The sequence below is a fragment of the Gossypium hirsutum genome, chromosome A03 (assembly GCF_007990345.1).
Source record: "Gossypium hirsutum isolate 1008001.06 chromosome A03, Gossypium_hirsutum_v2.1, whole genome shotgun sequence".
NCBI classification, from domain to species: Eukaryota; Viridiplantae; Streptophyta; class Magnoliopsida; order Malvales; family Malvaceae; genus Gossypium; species Gossypium hirsutum.
In genome coordinates, this window is record NC_053426.1 from 4,027,422 (window position 1) to 4,043,352 (window position 15,931).

A 15,931-nucleotide genomic window follows, 5' to 3' on the forward strand; every position below is an offset into this window, starting at 1 on the left:
TAAAGTGAATGCTTTAAATGAGACATTGACAGACGTTTCCAAATTTAGTATAATTTATTCACAATTATTTGATGTTGAGTTCTTTGTTTCACTAGGGTGTTAATATGGTGGCTCTCGTTCCGTTTTTGAGGTTATCTTATTATATGCAAATTATACTGAACGAGATATTTTATCCATTCTTTTTTGGTTAGACTCAATGTTTGATAATACAGACTTGTCTTTCGATGAAATTGTGAGACGTTAAGATTCAAGTGTGTGATGTAGACTTATTAGTTCGGGTTGTAGTGATCTTCTTTGTGTTTTTTCTCGTTTAATATATGCATTTTTGTTAAAAAAAAAATTCTCAAGTGACAACTAAAAATCCAACATATGTTTCATCTATTTAATTTTTATTTTTTAAATATCAATTTGTTGATTATATATTCAAAACTACGACCACTTTGATTGGAAATTGTGGATTAAAAATCAAACCATGTGGTTGGTTAATTTGACAAAAGAATACTAATAATTAAATGGATGAAAACCAATACCATATAAATTTGAATCAATTTGGTCATAAATTCAACCATTTTGACTAAAAAAACAAAACCCAAATAACAAGTTTATAGTTAGTTGAAAAAAATCTAATTAAAATTTGTAGCTAATGTTGAACCACACATTGTTATGGATATTGTGTGGTTCTTAATATATCATAAAATTCATCATATATAACAGGCAACTTGCTTATTGACTTTGATCGACGTTTAGAAATGGGAGACGACATTGAATCACAACTACTAATTTGACCATTGGTGGTTTGTTTGAAAATTACCACGAATTTATTCAAAAAATGAGTAAATTAATATTTATATCTTAGATTAAAGAATGAATTAATTTTTTCAATTAAAATTATGAAATAATCAGATAGTTAAACATGTCATATCACGTATATCTCATGTCGAATATCAATTTTTAATATTAGAAATGGATAGAAATTTTAGTAGAAGGAACGGTTTGCTCTTTAATCTAACTTATAGGGGCTAAATTGCTCATTTTTTTAATAGAGGAAAGAAAATGTAATCTAACTTTTAGTACAAAGGCCTACAAAATACTTTTAGCGTTACTATGATTATTTGTACTTTAAACATAAATTCCATACGTAAATTGATAAATCATGTTTTAAATTCAAATTCCATGTCTTTCCACTTAACTACCCAAAAGAAAAATATGGTAGAAAAGGTTGCCATATGTGGACAACGGACAATATTGTTCAAAGGAGAATGTTATTACTATATATTCACGATTTTTTTTTCATGTGAACTCGAAATTTAGTTCAACTTGATTCATACATTATTTATAAAAAATGAAATCACGAGTGTTAGATGAGATGGAAATGGTCTCTCCTAATTTAATTAGTGGTCGAGGGTTCGATTTTCGTCTTGGGTATTGAGCAGCTTTAAAACTTGCAATCAACATTTACCTCCTTAATGGGCCTATAGAATGTGGATGATTAGTCATTGGGCTCACTATCATATGTGGACAAGGGAGAATGTTATTACTATGTGGTCAACATCTACCTTTTTAATGGGCCTACAAAATGCGAAAAATTAATTACTAAGCTCGTTGTCATACATAGACAAAGGACACTATAAAGGGAGAATGTTATTACTATATGTCCACTCAATTTAATTTATACAATCATTTTTTAAAAGATAACATTTAATAAGTTTTAGATTTAAATTAACCCAACAGACGTGTATTTGCAACCCTTTTCTTTATCTACCCTATGACCTGAACAAAAAAAAAAAGTAGGATGATTTTGTGTGGGGAAGATATAAGTTAATAGAACATATCTAATATCTTTTTGTCCAAACCATTTATTTAGTGGACAAGCCTTCACATTTGGGCAAGTAGACCGACCCTTAAATAGGTTAGTTTCTATTAGATATATGATGAAATTTTTTTATGTTAAGCTTATACCTATGTTATCTAAGTTTCGTATAGAAGCTTTATCCTTTACCCCAAACAAATCTTATGATGAAATTTTTTTATGTTCAGCTTGTACCTATGCCATCTAAGTTTCATATAGAAGCTTTATCCTTTACCCCGAACAAATCTTGTCATAAGAACACCAGATTTAGTTTAGTTTGATTCATACAATCATTTCTAAAAGGTGGTATCTAACAAGTTTGACATTTTTCATGAAACCCAAGCTTTAATCAAGTTTGATTCATACAATCACTTTTTTTTAAAAGTAACATATAAAAGGTTTGAGATTCGAACTAACCCGAGCCAACATGCATTTGTAACCTTTTAATTTCTTTATCCTTACGCATGAGCAAATAGAGTTCAATTTCGTGCAGGGCAAGATACAAGTTGAATAAGAAGAATGAGCTGAAGTTGTAAAGGCTGGACCACTAGGGTCAAAGGAGGGAAGCTGCCAAACCAACCATGGGACATTTTAACCATTGCTTGGCTTGATAAGTTGCCTGTGTTTGATCCAATTGTCGCATTAACAAAACTTGTCTTGTAGCTTTATATAGTTTAAGCATGAAGCTTGAGGATTAAAATAAAATCTGCCCCAACATGCAAGGTAAGTGTTGCGCCAACTATGTGTATATAACATGGTACAAAGTTGCATAGATATATGGAGATGGCAAGTGTGTGTCGACCTAAAATTTCAGGGTATTGGATTGAATATGAAATCACCTTTCACATGGACAAACAATGGCAGCCACTTGAGCCTTTTTCCTCAGGCTGCTTTCCTTCTTTTGGATTCTCCGTCTGCCCCCCACCCCCCCCCCCTCTTTCCTTTTCTTTATTTTGTTCTTTTCCATCACTTTCCAGCCAAGAAAAGCTAATTAAATGAAATTTGTGGAATTATGAACTATAGAATTGGGGAAAGGATTGTATGAAACAGTGACGCCACATCATCTGTATCCCTTTCCAATAGTTTTATGCCACATCAGTACTCTTATCCTGAATTTCAGGATTTTATCCTGAAAAAAATCAAATCCAAATTAAAATACTAAAATTCAGGATAAAAATACTGATGTGGCATAAAACTATTAGAAAGGGATACAGATGACGTGGCGCCGCTGTTTCATACAATCCTTTCTCATAGAATTGAGAAGAGATTAAAAAATTTGGTTTTAAGACTTTATTTTTTATGGAAAATGGAAAACACTAAAAAAATGTGTTTTGGATGAAAATTTTAAAAACCATTTTTGGAAAATGAAAATGTGTGGAAATTAGAAAACAATGAAAACAAATGTATTTTTTTTTGAATTATAATAATAGGACAAGATCCGAACAACAAAAACAACTAGTGCGACTTGAACTCAGGCCATACCTAGGGTAGTGAAACCATCAGGCCATCACATGGGTTCAAAAATAAATATTTTTTAATTTTGATGAATTCACATTAGTTTAAATCCAAACATAAACAAATATATTCATTTTTTTCCTACAATTTTTAATTATCAAATTTCTGGTGTTGATTCAAATCTCTTATTATTCTATTATGGAAAAAAAGGTTATCCTAATATACTACTAAAAAAACCCTAAACCACTACACTTTATTTAAACAAGCCTTTAAACTCTTTTTGTAGTTAAATAAGCCCCTACCCTATCATTTTTACCCATAAAACCCCTTGATTTTAATATTGAAGTAAAATTATTTTGAATTTCAAGCCCTTATCTTAATTTCTTATTAATGCAATAGAAATTCTATACACTTTTAAACATCAACATAAAATTTAAGAGAGTGATTAATTGTTTTACATATATAAGCACTTTCAAGAAATTTTAAAATATTATTTTGTTTTACTATAAAAATTATTATTTTAAAATTCACAACAGCGTAAAATGCAAATTAGTTTAAAATTTTAATTTTTTTGTACTTTTAATATCAAAATCAAGTGCTTTCATGAGGAAAAATTATAGGTCACATGCTTTTTTAACCACAAAAATAAAAGAAGAAGCTGATCAAAGAAGTTAATGTGTCAAAAGAGTCAGAAAATGCTTCTTGTAGGATATATATATTTTTCGTTTCTCTCTCTAAAATCAACCTATTTTTCTAAATATTTTTTAAAACCACCAATTTTTTCAAATTTGCTCCATCTTCAAAAGCATACGATGGGGATTGGTGACAAAACTAGGGTTATCTAGCAAGCAAGAAAAGCTTGCAATTTAATCCTCTTTTTAATCCATTCGCAGTCGAAAAAGCTAGCAAACAAATAACTTTTAGAATCGAACAAAAATGGATTTTTTTGAAAACATTTTTTTGATTCTTTTTTCACCAAACCGCGTGCACTATTTTGTATTATGTGGACTTTGATTGATGTAATGAATATTAACTTTGCTCTTGAATGATAAGGATAAACAAAGTTTGTAAGGTCATGATTAATTATGTGACCAAATCAATTTCATTTTGATGTTTGACGTTTCAATTTTCCAAATTGGGTATACTTTGTGGTGATGGGTTAAAGATTATTTTTGGTAATATGATTATCGAATATCGCAAACGTTGGAATTTTTAGGAATTATTTTTTAAAAATTTATTGATAATCTGTTATTTCTTGATGATTTGTATTAGTGCAGTCTACTTGCTGTTATATTTCTTTATAGATTGTACGATTATTTTTTACATTTCTGTCGATCAAATATGAGTTGGGAGTTTTTTTTACTCCATTTTACTTGTAATTAATTGATTGAGCTAAAAAAAATGTAAGATTATTTTGTAAATTATTGAGTATGATATGTTATTTGTTTAATTTACCTGGTAAGAATGTAAGATTTTATTTGATTAACGGAATATAATATTACCTAAATTATTTCGGTAGAGTTTGCTTCTTTTTTCTTTATTATTATTTATTACAAAATGGTCAAAAAGTTTATAATATTTTATCTTATACATTTCTTTAATAAATTAATTTCATATATCATTTTTCAAATAAAAGTAATCTTTCGAGCAGAATATAATAGACAAAATGTAATCTAATAGAGTCAATGTCAATTTTCCTTGATAATAATACTAAATAAATAAATAAATATAGTTGAAATATTAGTTGAAAAATATATAAAATTTTGAAGAATTTGATTAAATAGTTGTTATTATTATTTTATTTTATTTTTTTGCCAGATATTTTATTTTAATTTAAGTAAAATGAATTTTTTAACTAATAATTTCTTGACCTAGTTACAAAAGTATTATGTTATAGGCATGTGAGTAAAATGTCATATTAAAATTAAAAATGAAATAATTTTGCAAAAATTAACATATTAAAAAAACCCAAAATTAAAATTACGTCTTAGATTCTGGAATCTTGACACTCTTGAGAATATCAACTCGAGATAATGTTTAAACATCAAATTTAAAAATCTGAAAATGTTTCATTCCTTTGAATTAAATACACCCTTAAGACGAATTTTATGTGATAGTCTGATAGTCAAAGGTGTTCACTGTCTCAGGTATGGCTTGAGTTTGAGTCGCATTAATCGCATTTGTTGTTCGGGCTTTATCTTATTATTGTAATTCACCAAAAAAAAATACACCCTTAAAATTATTTTTTTTAAATTACCTAATTTATTATTCTTTTATTTGGCTAGTTGTATTAGGAGGGAAAAGGATTGTCAAGGATTTAAACCATAATTGCATTAATATAATAAATTAATAAAAGTATTTTAAAAATTATATCCATTAGTAAAATCATTCCTAATATCAAGTTATTGGTGTCAACTCCGCACCATATATATTTAGTGATTAAGTGCATAAAAATGGCAACACAAAAGATAAACTAGCTAGACTTGAAAATGATTTACGTTAGAGGATAGCATGATGTTGATAATTTGCAAATGTCATTTTCTTTTTCTCTTTTGGCACTCTAAGTGTTAACCAAATCTTTTGTCTTCCATAAACTTTGGGATAATAAACTATACCCTATACATGTAATCTTCAATACATAAAATACAATAACTTGTTAAAATGTTAAAGTATTATGGAGTATTTGGTAAACAGAGTTCTGGGGCTGCTTTAATTGATTTGGGTATAAATGGAGGATTAGGTAGTCAAGTAGTGTTTGGTGAATAGAGGTTTGCAAGAGCTTGTTGAGCTAAAACCTCTAAAACGAAAAACGCTGAGATGAACAACTTTTTTCACAATTGATTGGGGATGAAATATGTGGAATGACATATCTGACCATATTTGCTAAAAAATTACTCATTTTGCCACTATGTACAATTTTATTGATACACTATTAATATATCAATTTTCACAAGGTTAATATTCGCAAATAAGGAACTTAAGAAATCTGTTTATTTAAATTTTCAAAAAAAATTCACTAATTAATTTCCATAATGGATGTTTTAATTCCTTGGTAATAGTATTTTATTTCAATAATTTCACCCAATAAAGACTATATTATTATAAACAAATAAATACTTAACAAAAAAAATGAGTCATGCCCTTATTTGTCATTTTACACATCTTAACTTTCAGCTATCAATTAAGTTTTACCAAACGTTTTTAAATTAACAGTTAATAGAATCAGTTGGTCAAATCAGCCACCGCAATTAGCTGATCAACTGTCAACTAATTGCTAAATAAGGTCTATATGTTGTATGTAAGGCTTATATGGTAAGTTGCAGAATTAATTGATTGAAATGTTCAAATGAATAGTGTTATTTCAAATGTCTTGATTAATGCCATATTGTTGTACATGCATAAAGCTATAGCTAGCAAGTCAAATATGGTCCTTACATGAACTTTTGTACAGATATACGATTTAGAAAAGTGTTTAGAAAATAGTGTTTTTGGATTGAGAGATATCAAATCTCATCTTTCACTTTCACTAAACAATAATGTTAAAGAAGGGAACTAGTGTTTTATTATGCAAAATTTGATGGATGGTTAACTTGTTTTGGGAAAGTATGATCTTAGGGTTCTTGAAAGTCCATTGAAAAACAAAAAAATGGGTGTAGATTTTGAAATTTGGTGTGGAGGCTATGAATGAAAATAAAATAAAATAACCCTTACCTATAACTCTTTAAAAACAATTCATAAACTGGCCCACCAAAGAAGAAATATTAATTTATATTATTATTTTTGCTTTTTCATGTGGACCTTCTTTGGTGGTCCATAGGACCACACTTGTTGTGACAAATTGCAATGTCTCCCACTATAGTGGGAATAAAAAAGAAAAGAATAAAGATATGGTTACACTTGAAAGAATGAAAAGTTCACATTTCACACTCTCATTTCATATATTTGACCATGTTGTCCACTATAAATTTCATGTTTATATTAATTAATTTATACCTAAATCAACCCATAACATTAAACAAGCTCAATGATGATTTATTTGAATGCAATAAAACAATAAATGTGTATTTAAGTTTCACATCTATTTGTCGATTGACATGAGTATTATTGTTAATGCAGGAGGACGAATCACGCATTATCCTCTTATTTATAGGTTTGGGAGGGGCTATGGATAGTTCTATTTATGGGTTTAGATCATATCTGCTCTATTTGAGATAATACTTAGAATTACCTGTACCCCTCCTCAACTCATAAATAAGAGAATAATATATTTTAGCATACTCAAACCCATTTCCTCCTGTATTAACAATAATACACATATCAATCAAGTTAAGACTCAATTCCTCTCTGAATTAAAATCATTTATATTACATATAATGAAAACAACCTTAAGAACATGCTCATCAATTTGATTGGGTTTTTCTTTTTTTCTTTTTTTTTTAAAGATGGAATCATATTCCAAATATATCAACTTGATTAGTTACCGGTCAACAACACATAAATAGCTTCACGAAACAGCTCAAGTCTTTTTTATTTTATGATTTCAATGTTGGCTCTTTTTTTTTTTTAAACCATTTGTTTTTATGTGAATGGTTTTGATAAAATTGCATCATCCCTTATGTAACAAGTTTTGCCTTTTGCCTTTCGTCATTTGATAAAAATATCACCATTGCGAGATTAAAAGAAAAATACAAACGATGAAACTCGTATCTCAATCTTCTTTTAATAAAATTTACTACATCAATAAATTATTTAGCTAAACTTTGAGTTCTACTTCACCGTTGTAGTTTTATATTTGAATTGAATATGATTCGGGTTAGCTGAAGTGAATTTATTTATGCTTAATACTAAAATTTAGTTGCAATAAGTTTATCTGTACGATAGTGTAATGTGTGCGTGTGTCAATGTGAGTGTCTAAATTTGAATTTATATTGTATAAAATAAAAAATAAAAATAACTTAGAAGGTGTTTCACATTAATTTATCGACAAATCACTAACGAGAATTGGAAAGGTTTGGAAATGTATGAATCAAACCATTACCTATGAGTTGCCAACTCGTTCTTCAAAAGGCACGTAGTTGGAGCTTTGGGCTCCTCTCACTGCTTGGGAACTCTTTTCACTCTTCTCCCATGGTATTATTTCACTATTGATTATTTAGGATTATTTAGCCTCTAATTCACACAAAATTCCATTTGTCCCACGCTACTCTGGTTAAAGTGTAAGTTAGTGATGCTTTTGGCTACTAGACTATCACCATTTAAGGTTCGAAACTTAATTAATCTAAATAGGTGTTTTGTTCTATGTAGGATCGTAGAGTACTACTGATAAAACTTTAAAGTGTTGTGTGAAGATGTGATTAGATAGAGTCTAATTTTACTCTCTTAAAGTCTGCAGTGAAGTTTTGGAAATTTTCTCGAATCTAATTAAAAGACTCTGAATGGATCTTAATCCGACTTGATAGCGTTGCACGTGAAAAGTAGATAAGAATATGTTGAGCCCCTATATGAATTAGTTTCTATTGATTAAAGTGGTTAATCCAGTGAGGTACTTAAACCCTAAAACTAAAAGGACAACACGCAGAATATGTCATAACATATTTGATGGAATGTCTTTGGGGACAAGCTTAGAAGATATTAATGCTAAGGGAAGCAAAGACAACCCCATGCTCCAAGCACCGTAAGTACCGTCCCAAAATGTACGCTCCATTCTAAGCACGAAAGACCCTACCCCCCCTTAACCGGTCGGACAGTCTCTCCGGTTCAGGTCTGTCTTGATTGATTTAGTTATACTAACCCGAATTATTGTTTCTAATATTAAAACTATTTTATCTAATTTAATTTTTAAAAATATAAAAATTAATAAAAATCTTATTTTTTAAAATTAGCACAACAATCTTACCCAATTAATAATTAAAACCAGGGTTTAACAAAGATAACCGAAATCTATTTAAAATCATTATATTTTATTAAAGATCCGTTCTTCATTGTGTTTGCGGTTTTAAAAATATATTTTCATTATAGAAATAACGAAGAACACTTAATTTTTGAGGTCAAGATTGTTGCAGAAAAGTATTTTTCCACTTAAACGTAAAAGTCAAGAGTTAGGTGTCTTGGCTTTTGCGATTGCAAATGAAAATTATTAAAATACCTTTATTTATATTAACTACGTGAAAAATATATAAAAAAATTAGATTTATTTATATTTTATGTATAATTAATTTTACAAATAATTTATATTAATTACTTAAATGTATTTAAAATTTATACTTCATGTACTAATATATTAAATACTTAAATATTATATAACTTAACTAACTTTTAACTTTCTACTATCATGTGGAAAAATGATATTTTAACCTTCAATCACAATTTTTGCAACAACGGAGAACACGACTCAAGCCACACCTGGGGCGATAAATACCTTTGACCATCAGGCTATCACATGGGGTTCCTTTATTGTTTATTTTAATTGCTAGAGATTTTAATAGATAATTGGATAAATACCAAAAGTATATATCAACTTTGACACAATTTGTAATGTTATACATCAATTTCAATTTGTATACACCAAACTTTGATTTTGATTCAATTTTCTATGTGACATTTTTTCTGTCAAGTCATGTATAAATTGCATACGTGACATTTTATTGTATTAAAAAATAAACAAACAAATTTAAATTATTTTCACATAGATTAAAGAAACAACTTTCTTGGGGGAAATAAAAAATCATTTTCCCAAATGTGTTTTTTTCTTTTAATCTAAGTGAAAATATTTTTTTTAATTTAATAAAATATCATGTCAGTAATTTACACATGATTTAATGAAAAAAATGTGTCGCATAAATAACAAGCTTAGTAAAATGTGAAAATTGAACCAAAATGATAGTTTGATGTATACAAATGCATCAAATTAAAGTTGATGTATAACATTATAAATTACATCAAAGTTCATGTATAATTTTTTTATTTATCCCATAGATAATTTGATAACTTCTAAATAACCCCTTTTTTTTTTGAACATTAATCTCATTATAAGGTCTTATCATATCTGTTCTTTTTGAAACAATGTTTAGTACTACCCATAACCTCTTCCAATCCTTTAAATAGAAGAATAATATGTGTTAGAATTATGTGACCCAAATTCTAAGAGATTGCTTGCAAGTCAAGTTAAACAAAAATATATTTTCTTTCTAGAAGATTTAGTATTTATTAGTATAATATATTTAGCATTTATTAGTATAGTTTATTTGACTTACTAATTTAGCCTATAAATAGGCTCCTTTACAATCTTAGAATTAATGAGACACCCATTAGATTAGAACTCATAACACATTCAGAGAATTTTGTGTTTACGTTTGAGGGTTCTTTGTTTTTCGGGTTTTCGGGGTTTAGTTTTATCTCCATCTTTTGTACTCTTCATTCTTTTGCCATTATAGTAAAATTATCTTTGCCCGTGGTTTTTTATCCTCTTTTGAGGGGTTTTCCACGTTAAATTTGTGTGTTCATCTTCTCAATTTCTTCTACTATTTTTACTTGTTCGTTGCTTATTCGGGACGATCCTAACAAGTGGTATCAGAGCTAGTTTAACTTTCATAGATCAGTCCGGTCAGAGATGGCAGCAACAAGGTTTGAAATTGAGAAGTTCGATGGTGAGACAAATTTCAATCTGTGGCAAGTTCGGATGATGGCAATTCTAGTTCAAAATGGCTTGAAAAAGGTTGTTACAGGGAAAAAGCCTGAGAATCTAAATCAAACAGAATGGGAAGAGCTTGATGAAAAGGCCTTGTCTGCAATCCAGTTGTGCCTCGCGAATACAGTATTGCAGGAGGTATTGATGGAGAAGACCTCATTCGCCTTGTGGAAAAGGTTAGAAACTCTTTATGCGGCTAAATCTCTGGCTAACCGTTTAGTGTTGAAACAACGTCTATTTACATTTCGCATGAACGAAGGTGAGCTTCTTAAAGATCACATCAGTCAATTCATTACTCTTTTAAATGATTTAAAGAACGTTGAGGTTCATATTGACGATGAAGATCAAGCTATGCTATTATTGTGCTCTTTACCCTCTTCATACAAGTCTTTCAGGGAGACCCTGATTTATGGTAGAGACAAACTCTCGTTCGAAGATGTGAAGGGTCATTTGTTGAGTAGAGACAAACTCGACAATGAGTTTGATTTGAATAGCAAAGCAGATAGACAAGCTTCCGTTTTGGTAGCATCAAAGAAACGAGACAAAAGGTGTCGCTATTGCAAAAAGTTAGGTCACGTCAAAGCAGACTGTTATAAACTGCGAAATAAAAAAGCTGCTGAGAGTAACGAGGAAGATGTAGCTGGTGCTAATTTGGTCGATGAAGGCGGTGATGATTTCTTGTTAGTGTCAACGAGCGATAACTCCAAGCTTACGTCTGAGTGGATCCTAGATTCAGGATGTTCTTTCCACATGTGTCCCAATAGAGAATGGTTCTCCACATACAGTTCAGTTGAAGGTGGAGTTGTGCACATGGGAAACGATTCATCTAGTAAAATAATCGGTATTGGTACTGTTAAAATTAGGATACACGATGGGACGATTAAGACACTCTCAAATGTCAGGTATGTACCTGATTTACGAAAGAATCTCATCTCCTTGAGTATTTTAGACTTGAAAGGATGAGAATCAACATCGAGTCGAGCGACATTAAAGTATCTCGTGGAGCTCTCGTTTTGTTAAAAGGTAAAAAAACCGGCAGTCTTTATATTCTGGAAGGTTCTACAGTGACCGGTGAAATCGGACGTCCCTCGTCCGTTACGGAGTCAAAGTCAACTCATTTGAACCGGAGGCAACTTGGTCATAGGAGGGAAAAAGGTATGACCGTTTCGTTGAAGAGAGGTTCTCTTTTGGATGCAGGTTTTGAAAAGTTAGGGCACTGTATTCGTGAAAATCAGACACGGGTTAGTTTTGATTTGGCAATGCACAAGTCGAAGGCTAGAAGTCTTCCAGCTTCTAAGCATAGATTCGACTCATTTAATTCCCTGCATAGTTCAAGATAGGCCCGTGGCGGGTTTTGGCAAAGATGGCATTGAAAGAATTCGTGTCAAGGTGGAGATTGTTAGAATTATGTGACCCAAATTCTAAGAGATTGCTTGCAAGTCAAGTTAAACAAAAATATATTTTCTTTCTAGAAGATTTAGTATTTATTAGTATAATATATTTAGCATTTATTAGTATAGTTTATTTGACTTACTAATTTAGCCTATAAATAGGCTCCTTTACAATCTTAGAATTAATGAGACACCCATTAGATTAGAACTCATAACACATTCAGAGAATTTTGTGTTTACGTTTGAGGGTTCTTTGTTTTTCGGGTTTTCGGGGTTTAGTTTTTATCTCCATCTTTTGTACTCTTCATTCTTTTGCCATTATAGTAAAATTATCTTTGCCCGTGGTTTTTTATCCTCTTTTGAGGGGTTTTCCACGTTAAATTTGTGTGTTCATCTTCTCAATTTCTTCTACTATTTTTACTTGTTCGTTACTTATTCGGGACGATCCTAACAATATGTTTCAACGTACTAGAACCCCATGTCCTCATACATCGACAATAATACCGATACCAATCGTGGTAAGACTTAATTAGCCTAAATAACCCCCAGTTGAAAATACACCTTTTTTTTCTGATTATAATAGCTAGGTCCCAGTCCAATCCCCAAAATCTCTAACAATCTGCATGGATTACAAAACCCTGTTTAGCCACAGTCCACCACTGAAAACCCTACATAACTTAAAACTCACAGTCTGATAATTCACACATACACTACTTACAAAAAAATGGAGAAGAGGGTCAAAAAGGTTCATGAATGGACCACCCTGTACAACAATAACCTATAGCTAAAGAGCATATACAGGTTTCAAAAATATAAAACAGTAAACACCCAGAGGGACACTGCACACCCAGTATTTCTCCCAGTTTTTTGTTCTGCCCTCCTTTTATGACTCGTACAATTTTTTATTGCTTTGTGTGTAAAATTATAATGGGTACCTTCTTTCTTTTGTTGTTATCTGCATGTACTATGTGATGCTTAAGCTTTTGCTGGTGAAAATATCTAATAGGAGTTTACGTAAGCCAATGGAAGCTCCCAGTATCCTGTGTGGGAAACTAGGAAGGGGTAGTTGCTAAAATGCGCCGGGGTGGGGCTAGGATTGGCTGGGTGGCAAAAGTACAAGCAGATAAAGCGCGAGAAATAGTGACGTCGTCAATGGTGTAAGGGAAATTTGGCAAGTGGGCGGTGAAAGCTTTCCTCCTTAGTCTTGTAGTCTTGTGGACCACTTCTTTCTTTTTTCTTTTATTATTATTATTATTAAATTATGAATAAATTTTCGTTTTAGTTACTTAACTAAAAAAGTTATATAGTTTGATTATTGAATTATTTAAACCTTTTAATTTAAGTCATTAAACTATTAAAATCGATGCAATAAGACTTTATCTGTTCACACTGTATGCACCAATCGAAATATCTCTTTCCTCTTCTCTTCTATAATTTCTTTTTTTTAATGAAACAACTTTAGACATGACGAATATACGAATCAAATTGAAACAACTTTTTTCTTCGTTTTCCAACACTACTCGTTAGATCGACTTAGATCTAAAGTATATTTTTGTACTCGTCGACAAGTATTGATCTATCATATCCATTGTTGAATTGTCACTTGAAGTTCAATAGCGGAACTTTAAAAAAAATTCATAACAACTCAATAACTTAAACAAAAACTTTTAAATAATTTATTGACTTAAATGAAAATTTCCAGATAGTTCAATGATCAAGTTTTAACTTTTTTAGTTAATTGACCAAAACGAGTACTTACTCATAGTTTAGTGACTAATGATATAATTTACTTTCTTTTAGATATTTTTAATGGTTTTTTTACTATTTATATTTAAAATTTATAATTATTTTCCAATCAATATTATTTTCACAATTCAAATTCATGTAATATGGTTTACAATTATGCATGTCTTTGTTTATAATAGTTAGGATTATATCCCATCTTTATTTGTATTAATATATGTTTTTAAAGTCTATTTTCACTTGTAAAAATGGAGATAAATTGAAAGCGATAAAAAAGTAACACATGCTTCATACTTGGGAGAGTCGATTTTGATAATAAATTCCTATTTAGAAGTTATAATTAAATAAATTTAATGATAAATGGATTTTTTTTTTTATAAATCTTATAATTTTTAGGTTGATTTGTAGATTGAGTCTTTAATTCGATTGACATGGGTATCGTTGTCAATGCAGGAGAACGTAAGTTCGAGTGTGCTGAAACGTATTATCCTCTTATTTATGCGTTAAGGAGGGGCTATGGGTAGTTTTAGTCATTGTATATAATCAAAACCTATAATGAGATTATTTTAAAAAAAAATAAGTTGACGTAACAATAATAGTGTAAAATTGTTAGTAAATTACATTTTTCTTTGTTTACATTATTAGTAAGTTTACATTTTGGTCACTTAATTTCAAAAAGTTACAAAATGGTCACTGAACTATTCAAAAATTTTCATTTTCACAAAGCTATTAAAATCATTACTATATGATCTTCTCTATTTATATTGCTTGTGCTAATTGAAAGTTCTTCTTCCTTTTCTTTTTTACAGTTGTTTTTTTTTTGTTCACGAAACAACTTTTAACTTCACGAATTTAAAAATCAAAATCTAAACAGCTTTTTTCTTTGATTTCGACACTAACCATTTAAATCAAATTGGATCTAAAGTATATTATTTTACTCATCGATTGATTTTTTAATTATTACTATTGGCAATGGGAATGGGGTGGAGTACTTGAATGGAGCAATTAATTAGAAATGGAATTGGATGGGAAAAAACGTTGGACCACTTCAATCTCATCATCTCCTTCTTTCTTACGCACCTCCAACATTTAATTACATTTTTTTCTTATTATTACATTTAGTTATATTTTAAAAAGATATAAATTTTAATGTATCCATTTTATTTTTTTAGTTTATATAAAAATCATGTCTTATTCTTATAATTTAATCATATCATATTCCACATTATTATATCTTATTTTTAACATAATAATTCAAATAAAACCAAACATAATTTATTATTTTGTTTTCCAACCACAATGTCTTTGGTATTGAGGTTGACCAAAAGTATTGCATAGGTCCTTTGAGGTATATTTTAGTTTGGTCCTCTAATTTATGATAATTTTGAAAGTAGGTAATTAATGATAATTAATTATAATGTTAATGTTTTCTTTATTAATTGTATTTATTTTTATTGACATATAATAAATTTAGCCTTTAAATTTTACATATTTTATCAATTTAGTATCGATTTAAAAAATTTTGTTACAGTATTTATACATTTTTTAAATTTGATCCTAATTTAACAAAGTTAGCTTATAATAATTGTACATTCCATCAATACTATTTACACACAAATTATACCAATCAAAATTATATACAATTAACGGCGTGATTAATTATCTTTCGTTGCTCAATTTTGAAATTGATAGAAATTAAATTACTCCAAATTTTTTAAAAATTTGAGAGGAAGAAAGAGATGTTTTTACTTTTTTACTTTATATACTCTTAAAATAAGCATAAAGAAAATTGGATAACATATACTA